We start from the raw sequence: 10,366 nt of genomic DNA on the forward strand, positions 1-10,366 counted from the left end.
CCTATTTTCTACACTTTCTTTATCGTGAATCAAAAGGATTTCTCGTCTTTATAATTTCTTTCTTCTCTTCTTTGATATTTCATTATTCTGCTGATCTTAATAGTTCTTAGGCTCTTAGGCTTTCTTTCATTACTGATTCATTAAACAATCAATCAATCATTCATTAATCAATCTCTTTCCATTCATTTCATCAAATTTTCTTTCTACTGCTTTTTACATGTTATGCAATTTTACTGTTCTTTTGTCTATCAACTGTTTCACCCATAAACACTTGCTTTTGATTTCTACATCTTATGCTTATCATGTTGTCGGTTTATTTCCGTCACATTACTTCATGTCATCGCATGTGTATCAACTCACCAACAGAATCCCCATATCTCCTGCATAACATCATCATCATTCCTCTTTTCCCAATTTTTACTATTCAACTTGCTCTCTTATTCTAACGCTCTTCACTTCTCTGACATAAAAGGCACTATTGAGAAGCTCGATTCCCAGTGCTGTTGTGCAAATCCTTCCGCTCACTCCGTACACTTTGTGACCAGAAAATACGATTACGTTTGATCCAAAAATCATTTGATTTGAAGAGCCATTACAAACGGTTACTTCAGCGCTAACGAGACCACCATGGGGCATGTGCAAGGCTTTGTCAGTATCACGTCGCAACCGTTTCAGCAGGTCACTTCAAACGTATATCTAGCGCAGGTGTGTTCCTTTCCTGCGGCCCGTTAATAATCGACATTTGCATGACCGAATCAGTAAGCGAGAGCCAGTTGGCCGTTAGGGCAGAGCTCGCGGAAAGTGAAAGCGGAAGTTAAAACCTGGCCCAGTGTCGGGCTTGCAGCACACCTGCTGCTGACCTGGAAGAAGCGACCGCACGAGCGACAGCAACTGACACCGAAGATAATGTTATGAAAATGAGCATAAACCGTGCAACGAGGTTTAGCGGTTAGTAGTTTAGCAAACGCACGAAGACCGGGACATGGGGAGTTTTAGGAACAGCCGGACTGATCGACCTACTGGTCGATCGATTCGTAATCTAGGTGGTCCTACGCCCAACGCAATGCGCAACGCAAGTTACCAACGCTCGTAGCTCGTAAGTCACTCTCAGCACCCAAACCCCATTTCCTGCTAGCACCTCCCCCCCCAACTAGAAGTACCTTTTTCGACTTGTAAGCCGGCAGCTATGACAATCTCAGTACAGGACTTGCGTCGTGTCGCGTCGCCCCACCACTTTGTTGCTAGGTGCGTTATCAGAAAAGCTTAAGAAAAAATGAAAGCATTAATTTAGAAAAAAAAACACACCGAATCGAGACAGTGGCATCGGTTTAGTGTCTAGGGCGACGTGACCGTGATCGCAGGAAAATGGTATAGTAGCGTGTATCTAATGTATTTGTATCAGACAAACTGTTTCTCAGCTTACGATGGCAAAACCGTAGCAATGTGTTAATGCTAGTTAATGATGGACAATCTACACAAACCGTGCGGGCTGAATAAATGTAATAAAATCAATCCAAAAAACCTAAACTCAATCCACGATGTTCTATTATTTTACTTTGCACACATTGACCAACTATTATGCCCGATTTCTTTTTTCAGCTGACGGTAACAAGATCCGCTGCGAGACCGAACAATAACCAGCTATAATTAAAGATTGCGCCCGTTTGACGCCTGATCCTTTCGCCTGCCCCCTCCTCCCTGTTGGCGTTTCAAGTTCACTGTCTGCACGAGCGTAATTATTTATCAGCAATGTCTGGCAGCACCGACGACGGAGGCGGCTGCCTTCCCGTGTACTATCATCATCATTCAAAGGCACCGTTATCGGGGCACCGGCGTTCAAAATAAAAGCCCGACACCGATGCACCGCTGGGGATGCTGCATCCCCGCCGCATCAGAGGGCCGTTTAGTAGCTAGTCACGGCGTGGAACAAATGAACCGACACCAACCGAACGTGCGTGCCAAAAGAGGGCCCTGATGATGATGCTGGTGGCGACTCGTGCTGGCCAGTTGCCAATTTGATCGAAATTAGAATGGGAAGAAAAGGCAAAATTATTGTTTCTACCCCCAGGGGGCGCGAATGCAGCGCTAGAACGTCGTGGCCGATGCTGGTGTGCCGGTGCATCTAGATCATTATTTTCCCTTCAAAGAATGGCCCCTCTAGTTGGCACCGATTGTTTGCTGCTTACCGAGCTGTTGCTGCCCCCGGGTTCAGGTATCCCGTTGACAATGGTGAGGCTTGTAAATCGGCCTCGCTGTCGCTTCTAGTCCCTGCTTGAGTTTGATGATGCGCAAGTACACCGTGCGCATTTCTTTGACATCAAAACAGAACACACGATCGCATGGCATTGCATTGGTGAAATGTACTGTATCAAAACGTAGCCCCTAGTAGCAGCACTAGCAAACAGCTAGGATTAGGTGAAAGCATGCTGAACTTGAGCTACTGGTGTGGGCCGGATTGTGAGGCCGAGTCGAGAAGATTGTCGCCGAGCAGGTGTGTTTTTTGGTTGGTGTGAAGTGTTGAAGATGGTATCAGGGTTCTCAGAAGCGTTTGCTGCTGTTGCTACGAGCCAAATCAACGTAAATGATGAGCAGTAATTATGCCCAACACCATCTCTATATCGCGGAATCGCGCTAATTTTCTTTTTGGTGAATTCTTTCACCGCAGATCACTTCATAGAATGCCGTTTTATTAACATTTATTCGTCTCGTTAGGTCATGGTTAGGAATCGAAATAACATGGCTGAAAATAAAACAAATAAATGATGAATCAATGAATGCTTCTAATTTAAATACTTTATTTTCGAAATTTTTCGTTCGAAACTGTTCCAACTTATGCTCATGCGCTCGAACAGAAAGCAATAAAAACACCATCCAACCACGAGACATCTACGAGGCGTTTCCGAACGAACATTGGCGCGTTTTGTTACCCTCTCCTTCGGTACGGTTCCGCCTGTGACAAACTTCCGGACCAAACGGGGCGTGCGCACTTAGCCAGCGACGCCACGACGACGACGTGTTCCGTTCGCAAACAGACCACCAAATACCGTGATCCTCCAAAAAAAAAATTGAATTGTTGTGTTGTCTTCTTTTCCCTTTTCTTTCCCTTGGTACGGGTGGTGGTCTAACTTTCTCCCTGCATATCGATACGGCACTCGCACGCCCAGTACCGCTGATGGAACGAGTATTGTTAAAGGTCTGTTTTGTTAGCTAGTAAGTGACCACATTAGTTATCGCGGAAAATTTCCCTTTTTTTTTGGGGGGTGCATTACAAGAGGGTTGATGGGGGATGGCGATTATGTTACGCACCTCACGGTGCACTCCCTTACCCCGAAGCTGCACTTTGTCGTTGGGAATATTTATTTTTAAAATGACCTTCCCCAGCCCTTCAACCTCAATGACCAACGTCTCACCATCACCACCACCCTCAAGGGGGTTGAAAAGCCACCCTTTCCTTCTACGCCACAACGGCAAACGAATGATCTTCTGTGAGTTCTCGCCAGCGGATTCTGGTGGCGGATGGTGCGTGCGAAAGAAATCTATCTTTTCACTCAAGCAACTCAGCACCACGACGATGACGATCACATCGCCACCACCACCATCATCATCATCATCGCCATCATCATCGCCATCAACGCCGAACGGCGGGCTGACCTACTACCGGATGCGGCCGGATGCACTTTTTTCTTCGAGCGGGACCCAAAACCCCCCGGGCACCGCAGGTTTCGGGACCTAAATACTAATTTTAGACCGGGTCGGCCCTAGGGCCCACCACCGTCATCACCTTCCACCCTTCTCCCGCCCTTCTGTGACGAGGGATGAAGTCGAGCGACGATGCGTTTGGGGTTCGTGTCGCGCTACACGAAAACTCATATTCTCACCTCCCTTAAGGGGGATGCGTTCCGCGTACCGGCGCCATGTACCGACGGCACCCAGCCCAGTCCGTAGTGGAACTGTTTACTTCCTCGAGCAAGATTCTGCCACCGAGATCGGACACATGGATCGAATTTGTGGTCGACTTCACGACGCGATCAAAGGGTGGTGTGCTAGGGAACCAGGCTAGGGAAGGGGCAGGCAGGCTGGCATGGAAATGGTGGTCAACATCCGGTACACACACCACCTGTCGCTCTGGCTGCATCCGCCTGCACCGCAGTACGAACGGGCGATTCGCAATGGCCGCCGCCGGTTGCAGCGAAGTGGAAAGTGAAGTAGAATTTAAATTTCCATTTTCTCGACGCAACTTCTTCTTTCTTTTTTGTGTGTTTTTAATCGCATTTACATGCTGTCCTCGGGTGAATTACTTGCAATGCGACCTTGCTCGCTTCAGAAAATGAGCGGAAAAAACGCGTCAGTCCCCACGGGGCTAAGGGTTTTAGGTGGATTGCAGTCCGTCATCGGGACAGTTTTGTTGCACGTGCCACAGACCTGGTCGGGTGGACATTGATGCATTACCATGATTAAATGCGCTCTCTTTTACACACGCAAACAGAAGCGCACTCGCACGGGACACATCAGTTTTTCCGCATTAGAAACGCCAACGACGATTCGTTGCGTCCGTTTCGAAGGTGTAATGAAGAACGTCCTTCCTGCAACATTGAGCTGAAGCAAAATCCGGGAAAAGAAACGAAGTCAATATGATAAGCGCAATGCCGAATGCCCGAGGGGCACACCGGTTTCCGGTGCACCATCTTTGCACTCGCCGTCGATAACAGTTGTCTAGCGTGCCAGACTTTGGAGTGTGTATTCCTTATCAAGCGTCTGTCTGCCGGTCTGCCTGTGATCAGTTTCGGTGTTTTTGAAGGCGAAAATCTCTCGTCTTTCCAATTAAAACCATGACCAAGGTAATCCAGAACCATGTTGTCTCTCCGTCTGAGACCGCGGTGTACACCTGAGAAAAGCCAGATAGACCACCTGATTGGCTGCCTCTCGCTGCGTTATATCACAAAAAAAAAACAATAGTAAAAGGTGCTAATGATGCACCACGGTGCGCATTGATAGTAAACATAGCCGGCGGAGAACACATCATCGCCGGCTTCTGAAAACGTGGCTTGCGGCACGCACGCTATCAGAAAGGTGACGCGAGTGAGTGAACCTCGCCAATCTGTTGGCGGCTCGTCAGTCGCTTATTCGTTCGAAACACGGTAGTTTGTTTGCATCCGCAACCTGACAGCACCGGTGGCGCGCCGCTCAATTAGCGGAGTTCCTATCGGCGATCGGTCAGCATCATCCTGTTCCGTGAATGTTTGAGGCTCGTTGGCGGCTTCGATGCACCGCACCGGTCCCCCCGATGCATGCCCTGACCCGGAGCGTGCCCAGTGCTCCCACCTTTGAGTACCGAAAAATAAGGTAACGACAGGCGAAGGCGCCTGGCAGCGACTCTTCCCGGAAGCGCTGACCTTGGACGCGTTATGGCCAATGACACGCCGGCGAGAGGGCGATGCGAGCCGCGCTGCATAATCAAGGTGTCTGGCGCCTTATCGCCTTTTCATTTTTCTTTGCAGACTCATTAACTGCACCTCGCATTATGTCACTTTCCTTTTTCGATTCTTTATTGCTCGCTTGTTTGTTCGGTCGATCCGTTGCTGGCGCTGATTAATTGATTCCCATAAATCCCAGGCGCGCAATGGCGCTTATCAAATTAACTGTGAAATGGAATAAATTTGATGGAATACATGCAGCATTGCAAAAGGAATAGGAACGTTTCGTGATCCCGATTAGAAATGAGGTTGATCGGTACGATTCAAATCACACCAAAATGTTCCTTTCAACTCTAAACATTGTCCAACCGAAGATCGACATTTAGTAGGACAATTTGGATTTTCATCTCGATTGTTCTTTTCCTCGAGATTTTGATTAAACTCATCTTACGCCATCTTCAAAAGCGATAACCGGATGCATTACAGTGCTATTGAACTAAACGTATGTCTCATAGGATGGCTCCACGAAACATCCGAAGACTTTCGCTCTCTATATCACAGTGCATGATGCACGCTGAACACCCACCATCGATCACCAGTGTTGTTGTTGTTTCTTATGCTGCTGCTGCTGCTGCTGCTGCTCCACTGCTCCAGTTACGACCCGGCATCATCGACAATTTGTTGGCCACCAAAAAGAGAGAAAAAAACATCGAAAGAAAACTCAGAAAACGAAAAATGCATCATCACCACCTCCCTGGTCCGTGGGTCGCGCAGCGAGCATCACTATCGGTCTCGAAAAACACTCCCGAGGTAAGGGAAGGGGGGAAAAAAGTGGAACAAAACGTGCGTACGACAGGCTGCAGCAGCATTCTTTTCGGAGCAGAAGGAGCAGAAGGAGCAGCAGCAGCGGAGTGAAGAGGAAGTCGAATCCGTGGCTGGCTGGGTGGGTGGTACGAACACCATAACAAACACGCACCCCTCTAGCCCCTAGCCAGCAACAGCAGCTACCGAAAAAAATAGGTCAAAACTGTTTAAACGCCCGAAACAGAATCTCCGAATTCGTGGGACGGTTCTCGAGGGAACAGAAGATGGAGGAGGAAGGGGGAAAAAGGGCCCAAAAATAGTGCCAGTGGCGAGTAGTGTAGTTCTAGTGCGGTCTGCACCGCCAAGCCAGGCCATGCCAGGCACGCATCGATCGAGATAACGGCGCGAGTAGCGATTTGATAGCGGCCCTAGCCCTTGGCGTGCGTTAGACGATGACGGCACGATGCCATGATCCATCCATCTTTTGTGGTCTTTTGTGGAAGGAAAAAAGGTGGGGAAAAAACAGCTCCATCAAGCTGATCGAGAATGTGAATGCGTGGACGTGGACAACGCTGGGTTCCAAATTGAATTCTATGCTCTCATCTCGTGGCACGATCATCGCACCAGCGAGAGATCATGTCACACGATCATGCGTGAAAGTGAGCGTGAAAGGTGGAACGGTGTCAATCCTCTGCTCTGTCGCATCTCTACTCTAGCTTCTCGGCGCCACATTCTAGTCATCGATTTGTCTTCGTATTTGTAAGTGTCGCACGCACCAAACACATAACACAACATAACGCTCCCTTTCAGTCTCATTCGCTCTCTCTCTCTCTCTCTCTCTCTCTCTCTCTCTCTCTCTCTCTCTCTCTCTCTCTCTCTCCCTCTATCAGATAGTCGTATCTCACAAGGGCAACATAAAAATGGACCAGCGCTCCAGAGAAGCGCATAAACCGTGGAGTGGCGAAGAAGAACGCTTAGGTCCGGAACAGGCGCAAGGGGTGTGATATGGTAGGTGGAGGGGGGGGAGGGGCTCCACCTACCTCCCCAGTCGGATATGAATTATGCACTTGACCAGCGAGCGCGCTCGTTCTCTGGCGGGCGGTCGTAAGTGGCTTTGGGGCCCCCGAAATTTCGCTCCCTCCCCGAAAAGGGCTGCGCATCGGCCTTTCGCCTGTTAACCTCTTCAATTCGGGGCGCAAGGTTCTGGTGCGTGAGTTCACTGGAGTGGGTTTGCTTTTCGGAGAGCGATGAAGGGATGAAAGGAGGAGAAGGGGGAAGCCCTGAAACTAGGTCACTGGATTCCCCGATCGCCAGTCACTCGCTCGATGATAATTAGCTCTACGCGCGTTTCGTCTTGGGTTCGTTGAGCAGGGGCCAGGGGTTGGTTATGATTCGATTTGTGCCAGGCCGCGGGCGATATTCTTACTTCTTATCGTAGAGTTAATGGCATTTGTAAGTCGTCGTGTAAGATAGTTTGTTCCAGATTTTAAATTGTGCGCTTTGTGTTTTTTGATCGCTGCACAAGTAACAAGCAACTAACAAGGAAAACTGTTTAAAAATTGGCATTATTTTAAGCATTGATCCTGAAACTTTTATGTTTTGAAACATTTTGCTACAAAGAAGATAGTATTCAAACTGGGTAAAGTGATCAAGAACCTAGTGTAGCGATTGAATATTGAGTGAAACAAGAGTTGATTAAATACTACGAAAAATGAACAGTACCAATGATGAATTTGTTGCTTGTTGAAGTTATGCTTCGTCGAAACTTCGCGTTCTAAACCTTTGTTGAACTGGAAAAAAAGAATAACGAAAAGAAAAGTATATATTCAGGAATACAAAAAATAAGAAAAGCTAAATCAATAGAAGGATTATGAGAGAAAGGGAGAGAGAGAGAGAGAGAGAAAGAGAGAGAGAGAGAGAGAGAGAGAGAGAAAGAGAGAGAGAGAGAGAGAGAGAGAGAGAGAGAGAGAGAGAGAGAGAGAGAGAGACTAATTGAGAAAAGAGTTAATAAAACCCTAAGCAGTTATAGGAAATCAAATATGCATAAGCAAACCGAGATAAACTGGCAATTTTTAAATACTCTTCAAATGGTCCTTGTAAACCTAGAAAGCAGATAGATTAATATCGATCAAAGAAAATGCAACAAAGCGCAGCCAGAGCAATAGCTAATTGACCAATCATGGTACAGCAGGACGAGTGATCCAGGACGAGATATAGGCAGCAGCACGTGGAATATGAAACTAAACTCGTGACTCCATCTGTGTCAGTAGGCGGTAGACATATTAGTAGAATGTCGCCAACCCAGGCGGATGGAACAGAGTTTGCCAAAGAAAGACTCATGCAGAGTGTTGCTTTCGACACCGATTGCGAAAAGAATAGAACTCACGAGTACGAAGACAATCGATGCTCGATGGCGAATATGTTAATCAATAAGTAAGTCATTTCGCTAAGAGGTACCCATGCATGCATTCATTAACAAGCTGCTCAATGTTTTTTAACTGTAAGCATTGATAATAAACTGTAATTGATACAAGCTGTAACAGTTTTGTTGTTTGGTGTACCAATCGCTCCCCTCGGCTCCACAACTCTACTATCAGTCGCGTACCTTTTCTTCGATTTTTGTTTCCATTCCCCAGCACCCCATGGTAGGGAGGGAAGGGGGCTTCCCTTTGGCATTTCCTGTGTGTTACAAGATGCGATCCAAGACGCAGTCCGCACGGGGCCCTTACCGGCCCGTGAAAGCTTACAATTAATCATCGCAGGGGCCTTTATCGCTTCACCTTCCTTACAACAACAACAAACACGCTAATGAGCAGATAGCTTTCGATGTGCCGATGTGCTCCCAAACCGCACCACCCGCGAAGGAGGGGCTCGCGCGAAAGCGAAAGTGATTTCTCCAGGAGCCACCTCTCTCAGCGGACACTCGGGCTCGCGGACACACATACCTTCGTTCCCAAGGTCGCCACCGAAGGAGTCACCCGGAGAGCCATCGCAGGGTGGGTGCGGCTGGCTGACTGTTTGTTTATCGCACCACCGCACCTTATGCAAATCGTGAGCTGCAGCCCTGGTCAGCCAGCCAGTCAGTCAGCCAGCCAGCCAGCCAGCATTGCTCTCACTGCGCGAGAAGAAGCTCTGAGCTCGCCAGCCAGCCAGCCAGCCAGCCACCACCACTGCCATGGCGGGGACCTAATTCCCGTTGTCTCCGTTTGCGTTGCTGTCGATGACGTCTTCGATTTTATGTCATGTTTTATTCAAATTAATGCTGTCGCTGCCGGTCGGCCGGATTGTGGGTCTACGCACAACGCACCCCGCGCTCTGTAAGGGGACGTGCGCTGATTTTCAAACTAGTTGCCACTCCCCTGCGCACCCTTCTGCCTCCACCCGTCAAGACGGTCCCGAACGGGAACGCATTCATTGGACGATTGGTTGGTGTGTTGCTGGTGGTGTGGTTCATATTTAAACATTCGAAGAAACGGTTCGAGGAGTAGCTGAATCAGTTGCATCGCTGTAGAGCTCTTGAAGAAGGTGTTCACAGCGCTAGGTCTACCTGGAGTCTAGCTGGAGTATTCGTTTTGTTTTGTTTTTTTTTTGGGAAGTTACATCTCTCCGATAACGCATCGATCGTCAATAAATCTTCGATCGATCGTATTGATTCTCGATCGACCTCTTCGCACCTCACTCACATCCAGACGATCGTCGATCCATGATAGCGCCACTCCGGTGGGGGGGCAGCCCAGGAGAGAAAACTTTCGAAACGACATTACATAATGCCGCTGCCACCGCTCGTCGTGGCGTGGATCTTCCTTTGTGTTTACACTTCGCACCGCATCGTATCCGTGTAACGCTCGTCGCGTCGCAGAAAGAGAATGAAAAGGTTTTGCTGTCGGTCGTTCATGTCCGTTCGATCCAGTCACCTCGAAACTGCTGGGAGTCAGCGAGATAAACCGAAGCACGGTCCTTCGGCTTCACTTGGTGACGATGAAAGCTAAGCTGCGGCCGCAAGCTGTACGCATTTGTAACGAAAGTGCGAGCGAGCCAAGTCCGGATCCGGCCACACATCACTCGGATGCGAAGGGATTAAAATGTAAATCGATTTAAGTGGAGTTTCCCCTTCTCGCCGCGGGCTTGGGGTGGAATCACTTAACACG

At 48.4% G+C, this 10,366-nt stretch overlaps 1 protein-coding gene across 1 annotated transcript in view; it reads left to right on the top strand.

Annotated features, from left to right (window-relative positions):
* Positions 1–1,532, top strand: part of LOC126575546 (CCAAT/enhancer-binding protein) — a 5,945-nt gene extending 4,413 nt beyond the window's left edge. Inside the window, exon 1 of the mRNA XM_050236288.1 lies at positions 1–1,532. This exon is cut by the window's left edge and continues 4,413 nt beyond it. The gene's annotated coding sequence lies outside the window, so the exon portion shown is untranslated.
* The last annotated feature ends 8,834 nt before the right edge of the window (positions 1,533–10,366 follow it).

The sequence above is a fragment of the Anopheles aquasalis genome, chromosome 3, assembly GCF_943734665.1.
Source record: "Anopheles aquasalis chromosome 3, idAnoAquaMG_Q_19, whole genome shotgun sequence".
In the NCBI taxonomy this organism is placed as follows: domain Eukaryota; kingdom Metazoa; phylum Arthropoda; class Insecta; order Diptera; family Culicidae; genus Anopheles; species Anopheles aquasalis.